Source organism: Mustela putorius, unplaced genomic scaffold (assembly GCF_011764305.1).
Source record: "Mustela putorius furo isolate JIRA1106 unplaced genomic scaffold, ASM1176430v1.1 tig00003836_pilon_pilon_pilon, whole genome shotgun sequence".
Classification (NCBI taxonomy): domain Eukaryota; kingdom Metazoa; phylum Chordata; class Mammalia; order Carnivora; family Mustelidae; genus Mustela; species Mustela putorius.
The window spans coordinates 38,194,941-38,214,873 of NW_025421989.1; the positions used below are offsets into that span (position 1 = coordinate 38,194,941).

Sequence of the window (19,933 nt, forward strand, 5' to 3'; positions counted from 1 at the left end):
GTACAACTGAAACTAACAGAACACCATACATTAATTATACTGGAATTAAAATCAATCAATCAATAGTAACCACTCAATAATTATGGGTTCTTTAATAAGTTATGATCATTGAGATCCCAACAGTCATGATTATCAAGAACAGAATTTTCAAACGAAATTAAAGAAGAATTTCTAAGTAATCTCTCTGCCCAACATGGGGTTTGAACTCACAACCCTGAGATCAAGAGTCATGTGCTCTGCTAGTCAGCAGATGCCAGCCAGATGCCCCAGAAATGTTTTAATACTATTTGTATCAGAAAACAAGGAATTAAATGTACTTATCCTCAAAAATTTAGGAGATTAGTACTATGGAACCAATACTTACCACTAGAAATCTTAGACTGATAAGAGCAATTTTCTTGAGATATATCTAATCAGTATACTAGAAATTAAATACTAGAAAAAAAAAACCAACCCTGTTTTTTAAGTTTAGAGGGTAATCACAGAATACCATGATAGTTTCCTTAAATGTAACTTGAGGAGGACATATCTCATTGCTGTGATAGTAGCCCTCCTATGGAGTTTTAGAATCACAAACATTTTTTTCAGGTGGAATATAAAATCAGAGAGCTATCATTCAGAACCCTTTGGCTCACCCACTCCCTAGAGCCTAGTCTCTGAAAGAAATAGGTGTTACAAATGCCCTGAAGAGGGTGACAGGCTTGCTATAGATTACCTTGATATATTTCATATACTATATGCTAGCTAACTGAACATAATAAAAAAAAAATAAGATAAGATAAATTAAAAAAAAAAAACTTTTTTCATGAAAAACGAGATGATGAATTTTAGGAATTTGGGAAGGAGAGGATAAAATGTGGGCATGGCCAGGGAAAAGAAATTGGGGTGAGATGTAAGAAGTAATTGGAAGAAATGAAGTTACAAAGGACTCCTTCATTGATGCCAAAGTCTGGTCCTCCCCTCCATCTTCTGGGAGCCTAATGTGGAGCCCGGCCCAGGAGCTTTACTTTGTCTGTCCCTGAAACACTCCAGTGACCCAAAGATGAATGAAGTCAACTACAGCAGTCTACAATGACCAAAGTGGAATGCTGCCAGGTTCAAGGACAAGGCAGAACACCACCATCCTGTAGAAAAAGCTCTAAGGTTAATAGGTCTCGGCCTGGCTGTATGACTGACCTGAGACAAGAGTCCTCACCTTCTGGGCCTCATTTTCCTCATCTGGGATTAAATTTGGTCCTTCCCATTCTGTGATTAATCGAACTGAGACAAGACAATGATTTTAAGTAAGCTGAGATTTCATAACCCCAAAGCATCGCGTCCAAAGGCTCTCCTGCAGAAATTTGGGTGACATCAGCAGGTGTCAAGAGGTGATGAGATTAATCATATTACTGTGACAACAAACACATGGCTTTTAGGGACGCCTGGGTGGCTCAGTTGGTTAAACGTCTGTCTTGGGCTTAGGTCATGATCTCAGAGTCCTGGGATTGAGCCCTGCATCTCACTTCCTGCTCAGTGGGGAATCTGCTTCTCTCTCTGCCCTCTGTCCCTCCCCCTGCTTGTGCTCTCTCTCTAATAAATAAATAAAATCTTAAAAAAAAAAACACATGTGACTTTTGTGCTCATGGGGGACAAGGAAATGCTGATTTAAACAAAGCTGATTAGTGCTTGCTTTGGCAGCACCTATACTAAAACTGGAATGATACAGAGGAGGTTAGCATGGCCCCTGCACAGGGATGACACACAAATTCATAAACAAAGCTGGTTAAGGATAGGTGTGTTAAGGTAGTTTTGGGGAAAAGGTCCTGATACCTGTGACCTACTCGGAAATGCATCAAAATATAAGACAGATTGATAGAGAGAGAGAGAGAGAGAGAGAGAGAGATGGATGGTTACAATGGAAAAAAGCAAAAATAGAAAAATTTTAACTATAGAATCCAGTTGGTTGGTATGTGAGTGTTGACTGTATAATTCTCTGAAAATTTTCATAATAAGAAAATTCTGGAAAAGAAATTTAAGCCAAGTGGTCAGGAGGTACAAATTCCAGTTATAAAATAAATAAGTTCCAGGGTTGTAACATACAACATGGCAACTATAGTTAATAATACAAGACTGATATTGAAACTTACTAAGAGAGGAGATCTTAAAAGTTCTCATCACAAGAGAAAAGCTTTTCTAACTACGTGGTGGCTGTTAACTAGACTTGTGATGCATTTTGTAATCTATACAAATATTGAATCATTGGGTTGTACACCTGAAACGAATATGTGTTCATTACATCTCAATGTTTTAAAAAACATTGTCCAATAAAATCAAAATTATGAAGTTGGTTATATGAAATTGGAAATTTGTGAATTTTCCTAGATTATATATATTTTTAATTGCAAAATACTAAGGTTTACCCAGCTTAAAGACGGATGAAACACTGTTCAAGTACAAATGTTTGCTGACCTTTCCTCTATCAACAGTGGTTGTCAGTAATAAGCAATGATGGTTGTTAGCAATGTGCTATGAAGCTGCTGTAAAATAAAATAAAAAATAAACACACATACACAAAGTTAAACCAGTTTCTGTTCACCTGGACTTGTCAGAGACTTTAATTAATGTACTGCATGTCTCCATCAGGAGATACTATTTCCGTCGATTCTTCATCTCTATAACTTATTGGGGGACTGTGGATGGAAGTGATTTTCTAGAAGGGCAGAAATATCTCCTTACATATTTTTGGAGACACTACCTAAAGCCACTAGTCCACTTGGTTCAGTGTGGCTACAATTGGTGGTAGGTCTGTCAGAAAATCCTCCTCTCAAAAACAACAAAATAAAAAAATAAATAAACCTCCTCCCCTCTTCCCTCAAAAAATCAAATATTCTCAACTATACCATTGTCCTTGGGCTGCATGTTTTCAAGGAGCTGATGTCTAAGTAGGACTTGCTTCTAGAAGAGGGCAAAGTTTAGCAGGAGAGACACCACGGTGGGGTGGGAAGATGGTGACTACAGTGTATTTGGAAAGGGAGCTTCTTGGGGAGGGTCGGCATGTACTTGGTTCAACCAAGTTATAGAAAATGGAAAATGGTGGAATACAGAAGGAAAAAGACAGTATCCTCCCAAGATAGGAAAGAGAAGTTTCCCTCCTCCTCCTTCTCTTAGGACATGCAGTGCAGAAGGATCATCCAGGTGAATGCAGGCCAAAAAGAGAAGGGAAATCCAGGAATCTGGAAGGCCTGGGGGCAGGGCCGCAGCTAGAGTCTTGGAGAAGAGGGAAAGTGGGCTACTACCTTTCAGGTCTTGTAAGTTAGACAAAGGACAATGAGATGAGGGAATCTGGGGGCAGTGTGGTGTTAGGGGTTGAACTGCGCCCTCTTGAAATCCATATGTTGAAGTCCTAACACCCAGAACCTCTCAGAATGGGAACTCATTTGGAGATGGGGTTGTTACAGAGATCTTTGAGTTATAATGAGGTCATTTGGGTAAGACCTAATCCAGTATGACTGGCGTCCTTATAAAAAGGGAAAATTGGTGACAGGCAAGCACATACAGTGAAGACCATGAGAGGATGAAGCTAGAGGTCAAGGTGAAACTTCTGAAGGTCAGCAAACTGTCACAGATCACAATAAACAATCAGAAGCTAGGAGAAAGACACAGAGCAGATTATCCCTCCTAGGGCTCAGAAGGAACAACCCTGCTGACACTTTTTGATTTTTGAGTTCTCACTTGCAGGCAATACCCTTCTGTTACCTTAAGCCACCCAGTGTGTGGTTCTTTGTTACAGCAGCGTTAACAAACTAATACACACAGGAAATTTTCTTTTCCATATTAGGGTAACATCACTGCTCATTGAACTTACTTTGGGATACCATGACGATAAAAGCTCTAGATGGCCATGCCAGGCTGGCATTTCTTACGTGCTGAGGAGCCCTGGGGTTTTGGCAGGGGTTAGGTGGAGAGGGAGGGAAGCTGGCCAGCTGTGCTATTTTAGGACCTGGGAAATGGGGCACCAGCCCCTGGGTGAGTCTCCTGGTAACAGAGCTTAAGGATCTGAGTTTCAGCCTTTAAGCTGTAAGCAGCAAAATAAAAAACAGGCCTTGCCGCATTCAACACAGAGCAGTAAATAATAATCCGGGTGTGTCAATCACCTAGAACCAAGGCGAGGAATGGAACTTTCTGAGATAGGAGTTAAGAAATTCGCTTTGCCAAGGTTAAACAATTTCTGCGCTTCATACAAATTCTGTAGTATTTTTAGAATGCCAAATGTTAAATCTGTCATTAAACTCTACTCAAAAATTAAATGATGGTCGACGCCATTTATGAAACGATTCAACTTCCTGAGAAAAATTCTGCCTTCAGAATCTCATTGCTTTTCTCGGAGCCAAGGAAGAGCCGTGGCCCACGGCTCAGATACGAGAAGTTTCGTCTGCCAGATCATGTGCTCCTGGTCTCTGGGCCCTCAGACCAGAAGGGATGGAAACATGGCAGCAAGCCAAGAGTGTGGACTTAACCAGAAATGGGCCATTCAGAAATGAGTGTGGGGGAACTGTGTCCTTTTAGGTCTTTACAACTCCTTTCAAACAGAAGTCAGAGGGGTGGAGAAAGCAGTTCTAGCATTAAAACATTGACCTCAATGTCACAGGCCAAGTAAGTTCTGGGTTGTTGGTTTGTTTGTTTTAGATTTCATTTATTTATTCGACAGTGAGCACAAGCCAGGGGAGTGGCAGGCAGAGGGAGAAGCAGGCTCCCCACTGAGCAGGGAGCCAGAGGTGGGGCTCAATCCCAGGACCCTGAGATCATGACCTGAGCCGAAGGCAGAGGCCTTAACCCACTGAGCCACCAGGCACCTGTTCTTGGTTTGGTTTGGTTTGGTTTTAACTTCAACCTGGAAAAGTCATGTTAAGACTGTAAGTCGCATCCTGAGAATGTGTAAACCTAGACCCACACCGGAGCACGCAGATGTGTGCTCGGCATCCGGCATTTTCGCACGTGACCATGCGTACTGGAACTGCACAGCACACATGACCAGGAGTGCGAGGCTGGGGTTCCAGGCGGACACAGAGCTAAGAGGTGCACAAGCTGCCCGTCACTGGGAATTGCATGTCACTCTTCTTGCCAAAATAGGGAGACAACACGCAGCTACTGTCCTCATTCTTTGTTTTGTGTTTTAATGGACTCAACTCAAACGGTCCTTGTATCTGGAATTCCAAACCGGTAAGCAGGGAGTAATAGAGAAAAAGGAAAAGGTATGGCTCTCCTGGCATATACCTTTAAGGTCGGTGTCCTGTGGGGAGTGTGAGCTGATCGGTGCCGGTGGGAAGGAATAGGGCAAAGGGCAAAGGCGTGTTTTCTTAGAAGCTGTTTTCACATTTTAGCCTTGAAGCTAACCCTTCCTGCTTTATCACCTCCAGCCCAAGGTCGGCTTCTCCGGCAGCAGCCTACAACTGAGGAGACAAAATACATCTTCCATCACCAGGAAGAGTAGGTAATCTCACCTAGGGTTCAGGAATTAGCCCTCCAAAAAAAAAAAAAAAGGAAGAGGAGAGGAAAGGGGAGGGGAAGGGAGAAGAGGGGAGAGGAGGGCACAAAAAGAAAAAGAAGAGGAAAGAAAAACCCCTACAGGATATTTTTAATATCCTTTAAATCCTTTAAAATATTCAACTGTTTTAATTTTGATAAAAGACCCTGTTGAAATCCTGGTGTTTCAAAAATTCAATGATAGCCGCTTTTCCATCAAGCTTTTATGTCCTTTCACTCTATTTTCTCTTATTTGTCTCATTTTACTAAAATTTTAACTATGTGGAGGGTTTTTTCCTTCAAAATAGAAAGCATTGGATCCAGAGCCTTTCCCCTACCACCAGCATCCCCCCCCCCATCAGAAAGTTCCTGCCAGCATCTTAAAACAGGCTGCCCATTCTCTGACTATCTCAACAGAAAACTGAACTCCAGGCAAAGCTAACAGCCCAAAAGCACTTTCCCAAAACGTGTCCTGTATCACTCTGGCCTCTGCCTTCCTGAGTAAGAAAAAGTACTTGCTGATGTGGCTACAGAGAATTTTCTTTCACATTCCCAGATGCTCTGGTAAACTACTTCTACCTCATACCTCCCAAGTGCTAGGCCCTGGAAGTTACATCGCCTGGGCTTCTCAGTTATGGATACTGAGGTTCTGGCAAGATCCTGCCTTTCCTTTTCATTCCAAGTCAAGGACTGAAAATATAAAAGCAGTGGGGGAGGAGGGCAGAGTAGGCAAAGTGTGAGTGGGAAGATGTAACATAAGAGACAGGGCCAAGGGTTGTGGAGAGATCAAGACTGTGTGTGTTGAACCAAAGTACTTAAATCAAATTTTAAGGGAACCGGGGTGGCTCAGTCCGTTAAACATCTGCCTTCGGCTCAAGTCCTGATCCCGGGGTCCTGGGATGGAGCCCCTCATGGGGCTTCCTGCTCAGGGGAGAGCTTGCTTCTGTTTCTACCTCTCCCTCTGCTCCCCCCACTCGTTCTCTCTTTCTCTCTCTCTCTCTGACATACATATGCTCTCTCTGGCTCTCTCTTTCTATCTCTCTCAAATAAATAAAAATCTGTAAATAAAAAAAATCTATAAATTTTTTTTAAAAAATCTCAAATAAAAATGTATAAAAATTTAAAAATCTGGCTCTCCCTCAAATAAATAAATAAGAATCTATGTGAAAAAAAAAATCTATGTGAAAATCTGCAAAAAACTCAAATTTTAAAACACTGGAAAGCCATCCTAAATTGTGGAAGACTCGGCTTGAGGGCTACCAGTTCAGGACCTCGCTATAAGCTACTTTCTGGGCCTCGCCTCATTAACAAGGATGTGGTTTCAGCAGACGGCACCATTTTCCTGGGTCCTCACTGGTACCTCAGCTCTTTGCATGGCTTCAAAGACGGTGGCCCTCCCTGTTCCAAAGCAGGGCTCTTCAACAAGCCACTAAGAAGATTCCTAGCTTTCCTCATATTTACAATGTAAGGATAATTGACAAGCCTGAAACTAATGAATGATCAAAATCTACCCATTTTCCCAGGGTTTTTTTTCTGGCTTATAACTTGAGCCCAGTCATCTACCTAGGAGTCAGCTCTAAAACCAGGGCTTCATCCTTGCGTTTTCCTGGTCCCTCATCCCATCAATGCCATTCCAGAGGCTTTTCCTGTTACAGCAAACCAACAGATCAGAGATAGGTTGAAAGCTCTTCAGGTCCAGCCAAAACCCAGCTTGTGGCCTGATGAAAGTCTTAACAGAAAGCCAAAATAAGCTGGCAGTGTTTGTGAAGATAAGGCCTCAGAAGGAGCGCAGATGAAATTACTTACATGTCGATTAGATTCGATCTTTTTCAGGGAAAATTACAGTCTAAATCTCAGTGAGAAATCCTGCATTCAATTGTCAGAGTCACTATGAGAAGAGCACCGGCCACATAAAAATTAACACTGGTGCAAAGATTTACAGAAAAACAAAATATCTGTTGCTTTTTGGGAGAATTATTTCAGGGGTGTCTGTAACTGGGATCCAGTTTCCCATTCATTTTAGGACATCTGCTCAGCTACCCCAAATCAAAAACAAATTCAGACACTTTTAGCCAGATTCCATGTTGAGGGGTGCGCCCCAACACCTGCTAATCCGATTGCCTTAATTCCTTATGTTAAATTGTTTCATATTACCCTCAAAAAAGGAAATGTTACTCTTTCTGCAAAATTAAACATCTCTCATATTCTGCATCTGCTATTAGTAAGATGATCAAATTTATCCCCTTCTTCAAACCTCAACTTCCTCTGTAAAAAGGTATAAAAATATTTATCCCCTACCTCACTGAGTAGTTGTGAAAAGAAATTAAGGCAAAATATGTAAGGTATTCAGCCCATCGCCTGTTGCATGGTAAATACCCAACAATGTCTGTTCAGGAAATCAATGAGTCCAGCATCTTTGTACTTGGCTTTGAAATTGGAAGAATTAAGCCCCAGCCCTTGGTCTCTGAGACATTGTAGTCTTGGGCAAGGAACTTCTGAATTCCTCCTAATTTCAGGTTCTAAAACAGGATGATACCTTGCAGGAGGAGTTGATGCAAAGACGGTGTGGGTAAAATTACTTGCATATCCTTGGCCTGCTGTTGCTATGGGGTGATAGGCAGGCTGGGCTTGGAAACTGGTTATACCTCTACTTCTCCTTCCCTTCCATCGCCCTACAAACACTGACTGACCCTGAAGGCTTTTTGTAACATCTCATCAACTTCTGATTCAGTAAAGATGATTTATCTATAAACCATGTCTTACAATATTAGCATAACCTCCTAGGTTTTAATATTTCTTCAAACTGTGCTGCACACACACACAAAATGACCCGGTCTTAAACTACCTTCTTTTCAACCATTTTAACAAAGCAACTGGATAAATTATATCAGGAGCTGGATGAACGTGCATGGACCGCAGCAGAGAGGAGGGAAAGCGATTTTTCTTTCTCTGTTGATAACATTTTTATCGCGCACCTAGTGCAATCTAAGCAGTATCTTTTGATTAATCATCACCAGAAATAATATTTGAACATCTCTTGGCTAATATTAAGACCGCTGTATTTGACAGATCCCTTCTTGCAATTCAATGAATGATTTGACAGATCCCTTCATGTAACTCAATGAACGATGCCTTTGAACTTCAGGGTATACTTTCCCACTGTCCAAAATGGCTATTTCATACCTTTTCTTTAACTTCCTACATGGCACCACCCACTCCAGCCCTTTGTAGCTGATGACTCGGTTTCATTTTTTATTGAACTCGTTCATCTTTTCACAATAAATGCGCGTAGACACTTTCGCCTCTGTCTCTCTGTGCTACTTTACCTCTTATGCCTTAAATGAGCAGCTTCTTTAAGGGAGCCTACCCTCCCCCACTCTGGATCCTGTCCCCTCCTGGGTTTGGTCCACTGCTCCTGTACCTCTCCCACTCCCTCTAGCCTGGATCACAGTCATTAGGGCACAAGCCTGCTCTGGCATCTCCCGTCTTCAAAATACCTGTGACCCAACATCTCCTTTTGCCGATAGCCCCTCCCCTCTGCACTTCTGCAAAGAGTTCTCTGCGTTGTCTCTATTTCCGCACCTGACTCTGGTCAGGCCCTCATCCCTAAAATTCCTCCTAGACTGCTCTTGTCAAGGCCACCACTGATTTCCATATTTCCAAATCCAATCGGTCAAGTCTCTGTCCTCAAATCACCGGTTCTCTTTATAGCTTCTGATCTTGTCCTTCTTGACCCACTGTCTTCACTTTCCCATCTAGGCCACACACTTCCGTGAGTTTCTTTCTCTCTGACTCATTACTCCTGCTCAGATCTTTTTGCTGGGTCCTTCTCTTTTCAGCCTCTAAATGCTGGAAGAGCACCAGAACTCAGTTCTTGGATATCTTTTTTTTTTTTTTTTTTTTTAAACATAGCTAGGTAGGGAAACCTAGGGGGCTCAGTGGGTTAAGCATCTGCCTTGGGCTCAGGTCTTGAGCCCAGGATCCTTGGATCGAGTCCCGCATCAGGCTTCTTGCTCAGCAGGGAGTCTGCTTCTCCCTCTCCTCCCTTTTCATGCTCTCTCGCTCTTTCTTACTATCTCTGTCTCTCTCAAATAAATAAATAACATCTTTAAAAAAAAAAAAAAAAGCATTCCCGGGTGATCTCACTTAATCCCATAGCCTTGAACCATCAAGCTTGATATATAAATTTCCTACTTCATAGTGCCTTCAGCTATTTTGTAATCATCTCAAACTTAACATAGCCCAAACAGAGCTCAAGTCCCCGCCCCCAAACTGGTTCTTTTCCAGTCTTTTCCATTTCAGTAATGGTACCACAATGCCCTCAGTTGTTCGGGCCCAAAATTCAAGAACCGGGTTCGTATCTTTCTTTACCTGACCATTGCACCCTCTGATCACCCACTGGTCAATTCTACATGAATACAACTGTTTCTTAGCACCTCTCCTACTACTGCCTTGGTGTAAGAGGACGTCATTTCTCCTCTGGACTACTGTGATAACCTTGCAACTGCTTCCACTCCTACTTCTCAGATTTCCCAATTTACAAAGCACAGAATATCTTTTAAAACAACATCAAATTCATGACACCTCCCTGTTTCAAATCTGCCAGTGACTTACATTGCAAAGAGGTGATCCTGGCATTACTTCACTTACAAGACCCTGGAGGACCTCATCCCCACCAACCTATCTAGTCGTACTACCCTTTGCTCATGCCACTCCAGCCATATTGATTTTATTTCCACTTTTTGAACATGTCAGACTTGTTCCTAACATAGGGGTTTTGCACCGACTGTTCCCATCTCCTGTAATATTCTTCCCCCAGATATTTACATGTTCAACATCTCGTGTCTCGGCTTCTACCTGACCTCTAAGGCAGAGGCATTCCTTGACTCTGCTCCATCACTCCCTCTATCTTATTTTTCATGGACTACTTACCCCTGCTGGTACTTTGTATGTATGTATGAGGGTAGGTATGTATTATGTATGTATTATGTATGTAAGTAGGTAGTATTTATTTGATTGATTCATTGCTATTTATTGTGTGACCTTCTTCATTGGATTATAACCTCTGTAAGGATGGGGGTCTTACTTCTAATGTTTCCTGTTTTATCCCCAGCATCTGGGAGAACCCCTTGCATGTAGGTCTCCTCAAGAAATAACGGTTACTGGTGGGAAAGAACTCAGACAAGTCAATGAGCTCATTTGCGAAGGATGAAGAAGGGCTCATTTCACAAAGGACTTACTCCAGTGGCTTCATCAGAATGCATTTCTACACAAAAACTGATGTGGCACAGGGATGCTTAGGTGGCTCAGTTGGCTAAGCCTCTGCCTCCAGCTCAGGTCACAATCCCAGCGTCTTGGGATTGAGCCCTGAGTTGGGCTCCCTGCTCAGCAGAGAGTCTGCTTCTCCCTCTCTTCCCTGCTCATGCTCTCTCACTCTCTCTGTCTCTCTCTCTCTCTTTCAAATAAATAAAAGCCTTTAGTAGCAGATTTTAAATCCGGAAAGCTATGCTGTCATGTCGTGCTTTTCTGTACCTTTTCTTTCCTCTGAATTTCTGTTTGATTCCATGAGTCCTAACTTCCGGGGTTCCTTTCCTCTGTATTGATCTTTGTGACAGTGTCTCCACATTCATTCTTAGCTCTGCGTCTTACAAGGCCCATGATCCCCCCCCACACCAATTCCTTCTGTCTCTCCTAATGAACCCAAACACAATGCCAGTGTTTATTTATCTTCCTGTATGTTGATGTGGCCATAAGTGTACAGAGATTTGCATGTGACCTTAGTACGGGTGAGTTTTGAAACCACCGACCTCCCCCAGAGTTTTTTAAAAGTTGTTGAATCACCACACAAACTCTACATAGAATAATACCACAAGGAAAGCATGTTCAAGAAAGTTTCCTTATTGGATTAGGCCATTTTAATTACAGTATCAGAATCACCATGTGGCTAATGGCCATAGCCCTGGGCATGAGATCTCTGCACGAAAAGGGGTTGAGGGGCTCACAGAGAGAGGACTACATGCATTACAAGGGCATAATGAGCATTTCAACCTCTTGGCTAAAATGTCTCTAGTATTAGTTGCCTATCCGTTCAGATACAGAAACACCAGCTCATTCAAAAAGAAGAATGGATTCCACCCCATATTGTAACCACAAGTCAAGAAAAAAAGTGAACTGGGGATGGTTGGGTGACTCAGTGAGTTAAGCATCTGTCTTCGAGGGGCACCTGGGTTGCTCAGTGGGTTAAGGCCTCTGCCTTCACCTCAGGTCATGATCTCGGGGTCTTGAGATCGATCCCCACATTGGGCTCTCTGCTCAGCGGGGAGCCTGCTTCCCCCTCTCTCTCTGCCTGCTTCTCTGCCTACTTATGATCTCTAACTGTCAAATAAATAAATAAAATCTTGGGAAAAAACCTGTCTTCGGCTCAGCTCGTGATCCCAGGATCCTGGGATCAACCCCATCTTGGGCTCCCTGCTCACTGGGAAGCCTGCTTTTGCCTCCGCCTCTGCTGCTCCCCCTGCTTGTGCGCTCGTTCTCTCTCTCTCTCTGTCAAATAAATAAACAAATAAATAAAATCTTTAAAAAATTTTGAACTAAAGATAGCCCTCCCAGAAAATATAATTGAATAATAGACCTAGGAAGAATTTTCAACTTGACTAGTAATTAAAAAAGAAAAACAACCATTTTCAGCTCTCAGTTTAAAACACTGAGAAAGGGCGCCTGGGTGGCTCAGTGGGTTAAGCCGCTGCCTTCGGCTCAGGTCATGATCTTGGGGTCCTGGGATCGAGGCCCGCATCGGGCTCTCTGCTCAGCAGGGAGCCTGCTTCCCTCTCTCTCTCTGCCTGCCTCTCTGTCTACTTGTGATCTCTCTCTGTCAAATAAATAAATAAAATCTTTAAAAAAAATAAAAAAATAAAACACTGAGAAATACCATTTTTGCTCTCAGTTTGCAAGACTGAAAAAAAAGAAGGCTATGATATTAAATGCCACCAACAATGTGATGGGAAAATTCTGGCTGAAATAATCATTAGTAAAACAGTTGAGAAAAACAATTTGGCAAAAGCCTGAAACTGTCCATTTCTTTAAATCAGAAACTGTTACTTCATGATTCAATTCTAAGAAATAATACCACATATAGAAAGATTATTATTCCACAGATCTTTAGTGCCATGTCATTTATAATAACTCACATGTAATATGTAATGTCCAATAATCTCATATTGGTTAAGTAAGCTATGATATACCTATTCGATATTAATTAAATTATGTTCAGAAAGACTGCAATATTGTGAAAAATGCTTGTGTTTTTATATCAGGTGAGATATAAAATTGTGTCTGTAATATGACTATCAATATAAATGTGTGGCACAGGTGTGCACACACACACACACATAGAGAAAACAAATGCACAAAAAAAGGCTGAAAGAAAATACACCAAACTACTAAGAGCAGTTGTTTTGTTTTGTTTTGTTTTGTTTTGTTTTGTTTTGTTTTAGGTAGGTTCCATGCCCAGTGTGGAGCCCAGTGTGGGGCTTGAATGCCTGACCATGAGATCAAGATCTGAGCTGAAATCAAGAGTTGGGACACTTAACCGACTGAGCCACCCAGGTGCCCTGAGAGAGGTTGCTTTGGGTGCTAGGACTTAAAAAATGAAATTACTCATCCAGACAATTCATCCAGAAGTAGTATAAAAAATAACTTATTTAGTCATGAGCTCATGCAAGTAGTTTTATTTACTAGACTATTCCAGGATTTGCTGTATAAATGGTTTACTTTTGTTATAAATTTATACTTCTTAGAGACCTAAAATAAAGCAGAGTCACACAATTGCCTAAACTGTCTATAAATCACATCTATCTTCCTTCATATTGCCTCTAACGCTCTGGATTTCAGAAAAAAAATTCTATGCAGGCCCATTGATAGAATTGTTTTCCCTAGGTCAACTGTATATCAAACCAAATAAAAATAAAATGAATTACATGCTATTTATATAATTTACTTCAATTACAACTGAGTGATCAGATTGGGGAAGGGAGAGAAGGATGTACATTATTTTTTCAAGACTTGGGAGCTGTTTCCCTTAATTGCTTTTTCTTTCAACACCACCAATACATCTTTATTAAATTGTTCCGTGAAATTTGGAACTTAATAACATTATTTATATTGTGCTTTCTAAACTGATGAATGCAATGTAATTATTGTTCAACAATTAAGGGATTGAATTTGGCATCCTGATCCGTAACTCCAGGCTCACGGGCCACCTCACACTTCCCTTCTCAACTAATATTCATACCTTGCCCCACTAGAAAGCTTTGAAAAGATAATTGGTCAAGTCATTAAAAGAAGATTTCTGCAGTTATGTTTAGCCAACACAGAGAGATGGCTTTAGAATTTAGATCTTGTTGACTAAAAGTGTTCACAAATAATGCCAATTTCTCCCTAAATTGCCATAATAACTGTGGCCCATCTTAAACAGGGAGTTTTTCCTCTGTGATTCAGTTTATTTCTTTTAAGATTTTATTTATTTATTTGAGAGAGAAAGAGGGAGTGAGCATGAGCAGGGGGGTAGAGGGAGAGGGAGAAGCAGACTCCCTTCTAAGCAAGGAACCAGATGCAGGACTTGATCCAGGACCCTGAGATCGTGACCTGAGCCAAAGACAGATGCTTAACCGACTGAAACATCCAGGCATCCCTGGGGTTCAGTTTACATGATGGCCCTACTCAGAGGGGCAGAAAAGCAGACACCATGGAAATGTTGCCATAAAAGTAGAAAAAGCTTAAAACTGGGAAAATTTATTGGCACTCCCAGGCATTAACTTTTTGCTGAAAGTTCAGTGAGAATAGTCAGAGAACAGTCTCTTTTCCGAGAACAATAAGCCACATGCATTACCAACAACCTGCCAACCAGCAAACAAAAACTTCACTATGAACATAGCAGTATATGGGCCGCTTCATTTTCGGTATTCCAGTTTTGACTGCATGCCACCCTTCTGCTTTCTATTTTAAAAAGGCTTCCCTGATCTGAAACCCTTGGAAACAAAGACATTTCAGAACTTCAATTATTTTCTGATTTTAGAGAGACAACCCAGTACAGACACATATATTATGGGACAGTCCTAGTGACAGCTGGGACAACCGCTTTGAAATCACCCGATTATGTCCGCAGTCAAACATATGACTAAAAGCAAACACAACACATCAGTTCTGGCCAGGTTTTGCTGAAAGCTCGAGAGAACAGTTTCAGTTTTCAGTGATCTGGGCAGACAAGACAAGACAAGACACTGGTGGCCGAAGATGTTTCTGAGGTAGGCAGGGGTCAGGCCTCCGGTGTCTACACCACAGCCATTATTCTGGACTTAATCCTGGAAGCCACTAAAGGGTCTGAATCAGAGGAGGAACTCATGAGATTTATATTTTAGAAAGATTGCCCTGCCAGGAGAACAGTCTGGAAGGATATATGCCAAAATATTAGTAAGAGTCACCTCAGGAGGGTTAGGATGGGGTGAAGGCCAATGGATAATTAGCTTTGTCTTTGAACAACTTCATTTGCCTCACTTCTGGCCATAAACACTTTTTGTGGCTTAAAAATATTAAAAGTTGAATTTTTTTTTTTCCTCATTAAAACCGAATTATTCTTCCTTTAGTGTAAGAATGGATTGGGTAGATACACCCTGAAGACATTTTGCTAAGTGAAATGAGCCAGATGTAAAAGGACAAATACTGTATGATTCCATTCATGTAAGTTCCCCAAGTAGTCCAATTCAGGGGGCCGGGGGGCAGAAAGCAGAATGAGGGCTGCCAGGGGTTAAGGAGAGCAAGGAATGGGGAATCTATGTTTAATGGGGACAGGACATCAGTTTAGGGTGATGACAAAAATTCTGGGAAGGGATGGCAGTGATGGCTGTACAACAGTGTGGCTGTCCTTAATGTGGCTGAACAGCCTGGGTGGCTCAGTGGGTTAGGCCGATGCCTTCGGCTCAGGTCCTGATCCCAGAGTCCTGGGATCGATCCCCAAGTCGGGCTCTCTGCTAGGCGGAGAGCCTGCTTCCTCCTCTCTCTCTGCCTCTCTCTTCTGCCTGCCTCTCTGCCTGCTTGTGATCTCCGTCTGTCAAATAAATAAATAAAATAAAATAAAATAACCATAAGATACAGGATCAAGCCCCGTATCAGGCTCCTTGCTCAGCAGGGAACCTGCTTCTCCCTCTCCTTCTGCCTCTCCCCCTGCTTGTGTGCTCTGTCTCTCTCCCTCTCTCTCTCTCAAATAAATAAATAAATTCTTAAAAAAGAAAATAAATGATATCTTCAAATGTCCAGTTAATACAGAGCATGAGAAGCTGAAAAATCTTGCCTTAGACTGTGGGCACTACTCTGGAAAACACTATTAGTTGAATAAGTGTTTATAGGGGCCAAATACCCTGAATTATTCTATACCACAAAGCTCAGATACCAAAGATGTAGCAAACGATATCCAACCAGACAAATAACAGTGTGAGAGAAATAGAAGCTCTCAACCTGTGTTTCCTTTCCTCATCTCTTTCCGACCTTTCACTTAATGTAAAATTACACAGATCGAAGGACTGCACATATCACCTTATAAGAAGCATGGATTTGTTGAGAATAAAAAAACTAATATTGATTTCCTCATGTGCACAAGAATTACACGCAACCAAGGACCTTGAGAAATACCGGTCAAATATTATTACTACACTTTGCATCTGCGTTTTTTGTTTGTTCTTCGCCCATACCTGCAATTATTTTAGCAGCAATTGAATAAGATCCCACTTTTGCAAGTTATTTGCAGATGTCCCTTCTCATCATCACTATAGCTTTCCTTATATTTGAAAAATATTAAAACTGATGCCAAGAGTTTGTATATAAAACGCATGATTTGAGGACAGGCTTAAATTCTAAGTGCTCACATTTTTTTTTCAAGCCCTATTTTCAAAGAAAAAGGATACATACATCTTAGCCTGCACATATATATCTTCACTGGAAACTTAAATTCCCTAATGCTTTTAATTTTAAAGATTGGTTTTAAACTTATTCTCCAACGATCTTGAAACCCGCAAATTCCTTCCAAAGGAATTCATCCAGAAGGAAGGGAACCAGATTTAAAAGACAGGATTCCTGAAACACACCTTTAAAAGAACACAGGAGGAGAAAAAAAAATGGTCATTTTCACCAGGTTTTCAGAGTTTTTGTTCGCCAACTAAAACCCAGGAATAAAGCAATCCCAAGTCCCAGACGATTTTTCTTCTGCACACAAACTGTTTTTGCTTTCCCTGCCACACCTTAGAGTCATCTTAACCTCTTTGTACTTTTTCCCATTTCTCAGACGTGTCTGCTGGAAGCTCAATATTGCGGACCGGCAGACTGATTTATCTACAGAAAACTCATTTTCCCCTTGGACACATTCTCCACGATAACAGAGAGAAAGGAACAAAAGGAGAAAAGCAGATCACAGGCAATGTACTTTGGATGTTCTGCGTTTTATCAACTAGGACCATGTGATTTCCTTTCAGACTCTGACCACAGCTGCATGCAGCCCGATTTCCAATGAAATAAAAGGCATGTATGATATTTCACCCCTCAGGAGGCCAAAAAGATCATGCCACCTATGAGTAAGGCTGAAAAAAATTAGCAGATGACACAGCACCTGGAAACCAAGACCGGAGTCATCTCAGCATCCATTCTGACTTTGACCCAAAGGTGAGCTCTGTAAAGGTACACAGGAGGCATCCTTTATCTAAAAAGGACTTTTTTTTTGGGGGGGGGTATGTGCAAGCCGACAATGAAAAGGCACAGGAAATGTAATTTCACCTCATTTCTTGTGTATGTGCATGTGTGTAAGCTGGAACTCTTTCTTGATGTTCATTCCTGGCATCTAGCACGTAGAAGGCACTCGTTCATGTTTTCTAGATGAAAGGCTAACAGGAAGAGGCGCACAGAAAGAGCTTGGCCTGCTACCAGCCAGGATGTGAGGTAAACAGCAATATATAAGGGGCTACCTCACAGGATTAGAAACTAGCCTACGATTTCCTTTTATAGATATCTCCATAAGTAAGGTGTTTTGTCTTTTTCAATCAGAGAACAGAATCCTCAAAGTGTTAATATCATCGTAATACTAACGGTCTAGCTCTGTAAAGTTTAGCTTGGTGGGGCATGGGAAGAACAGGATCTTTATCTCTCTCTCTCTCTCTCTACTCTTAAATCATCTGTTCAAGTGCACAGAGGATAGAACTTTGGACATGCCAACTCAAAACATTATAACTCATTTAAATGCTATGCTATCAGCAGTTATTTCCAAGAAGTATAGTCAAAAGGTTACCTGTCAAAATCCTTCAACACACGCCTTCAGGATCACGATCTTTCTAGTTCATTTGTTTTTCTAGTTCATTTGTCAGATCCCTCTATTAACGAATGTCCTTTGACCAAAGCCCACCAACCTGTTTACCTCGCCATTCAAATGCTACCGACCAACTCCCTCACTTTCTCCCTCAACCATCTTGGATTCTGTTGCCCATGTTTACAACCACTTTTAGTATCTTCAGTTCCCTGTGAGAAATCCTGTGGGAAGCTGCATAAAACAGTAGCAGGATTATGGAAAGAAGAGGGGTACGCACCAACAGTACTATTTTGCTAAGAACCCAGAATCTAGGGGCACCTGGTGGGGGGACTTAGTCGTTAAGCGTCTGCCTTCAGCTCAGGTCATGATCCCAGGGTCCTGGGATCGAGCCCCACATTGGGCTGCCTGTTCAGTAGGGCACCTGTTTCTCCCTCTCCCACTCCCCCTGTTTGTGTTCCCTCTCTCTCTCTCTGCCAAATAAATAAATAAAATCTTAAAAAAAAAAAAAAAGAACCCAGAATCTGTGCTGGACCCAAAATGGTAGCCTGGGATAGATGGATAGTCCATGACCTTGTATGTCTAGTCCTCACAGATTATGGTTGTTTGTTCCTTATTTATCCCTTGGCTACACTGCCACAGATGTTTTCAGTAAGGGAAGAGAACTATGTTTGTAACAATTCCAGATAAGAGGTTATGAATCTCAGCTCTAAATCAGCCCAGAGTGTTAAGAGAATTAGATCCCCTGGAGTTTGTTGCGGCCAACATAAAGGTCACCCTCCACCCTCCACCCTGTTCTGGGGGCACAGGGCACCTAAAAGATCCAGAACGGATGGGGCTCAGCACTGTCCCTGGGCCTCTGCTCCAACTGACACAAACTTCATGGTTAGAAAGCCTTGTGATGGACAGAACGAAAATACGTCCAGCTCTTGTCTGTCTAGGTTAGGGTCCACAGCCGCAGCCTCTGAGGCAGATCTACACGTAGGAGCTTTATCAGGGTTCAACAGATGTCAAGAAGCAAGAGGAGCAGGACAGAGGGCTGAACTGAGATGCAGTCACAACGGAGGCCTCAGTCAATCCCATAGGGAGCTCCAGAGCTGAGAGGGCCCATCAGAGTTTCCTGAAGTGAGGCAAGGGGGCCAGGCCTCTGTATCCCCGCATCTGTTGCAGGGTGCCCCCAAAGGAAGGGGTATGCTCTTGGGTGAGTCAGCTCCCCTCAGTCAAGGGCAATTTCCACAGAGGGACTCCACAGTGAACCAGCAGGCGGCCAGCCTCCTCAGCAGGTGGGGGAATAACTGCCCTAAAGGGGGCTTAGGCAGCCAAATGGCCTCCACCACGCTGCCATTTTAGGGCCAACAACAAGAAGAGCGAAACTGAAATTTCAATGGCCTGTGTATATTAGAGCACAGATGTAAATTTCAACCACTTAGAGCTATATTTTAAGGAAAAATATTTGAATTGGCCAATTAACTCTCCAATAAATCCTCTCACTAAATATTTGTTCAGGTTCTTTGAGGCCCTGAGGTGACGCTTTCATCCTCCTCTACTCTCTGGAGATGAACCTATCTTTCTCAGCACCCCCCACCCCCACCCCGAGCATTCACCTGTGTGGGGCTGTATGTGTCTCCCTCTGCTCGGTGTACCCCTCAAAGATGGAAACCTGTATTACCCATCTGTCTATTCCCACGCCAGCCCAATGCTTGGTAAATACGGCATTCGATAAGCATTTATTGAATAAATGAATTCATCAAGGAATGAGCAAATTTGACTTCTTTCTCTCCCTGGCAGAAATAATAGGATGGGAAAACACATTTGATGAAATGAGGAGCTCGTGTGTGTGTACACCTTTGTACTTCTCATCAGTGCTTAACAAGGGCTGTTTGATTTTGACTAACTGGCATAGCCTGAAAGGGCTATTCTGAAACAGTCAAATGTATCTTACAGGACCTCCAAATAAACTGAAATCTGGCACAGATTGGAAGGCAAACTAGAAAGGACATTAAAATGTAAAACACGAAACAGTTGTGTGATCCTCTTCTAAAAAACTGGACAGGGGCGCCTGGCTGGCTCAGTGGGTTAGGCTGCTACCTT

The 19,933-nt window shown here is 42.2% G+C and overlaps 1 protein-coding gene and 1 non-coding gene across 2 annotated transcripts in view; one reads left to right on the plus strand and one right to left on the minus strand.

The window, feature by feature from the left end:
• MAOB (monoamine oxidase B) overlaps positions 1-19,933 on the minus strand; it is a 103,860-nt gene that overhangs the window by 73,048 nt on the left and 10,879 nt on the right. The gene's annotated exons all lie outside the window — the stretch shown is intronic.
• Positions 1,662-1,767, plus strand: LOC123394775. Its single transcript, XR_006609526.1, has one exon. It is a non-coding gene; the product is annotated as a U6 spliceosomal RNA (small nuclear RNA).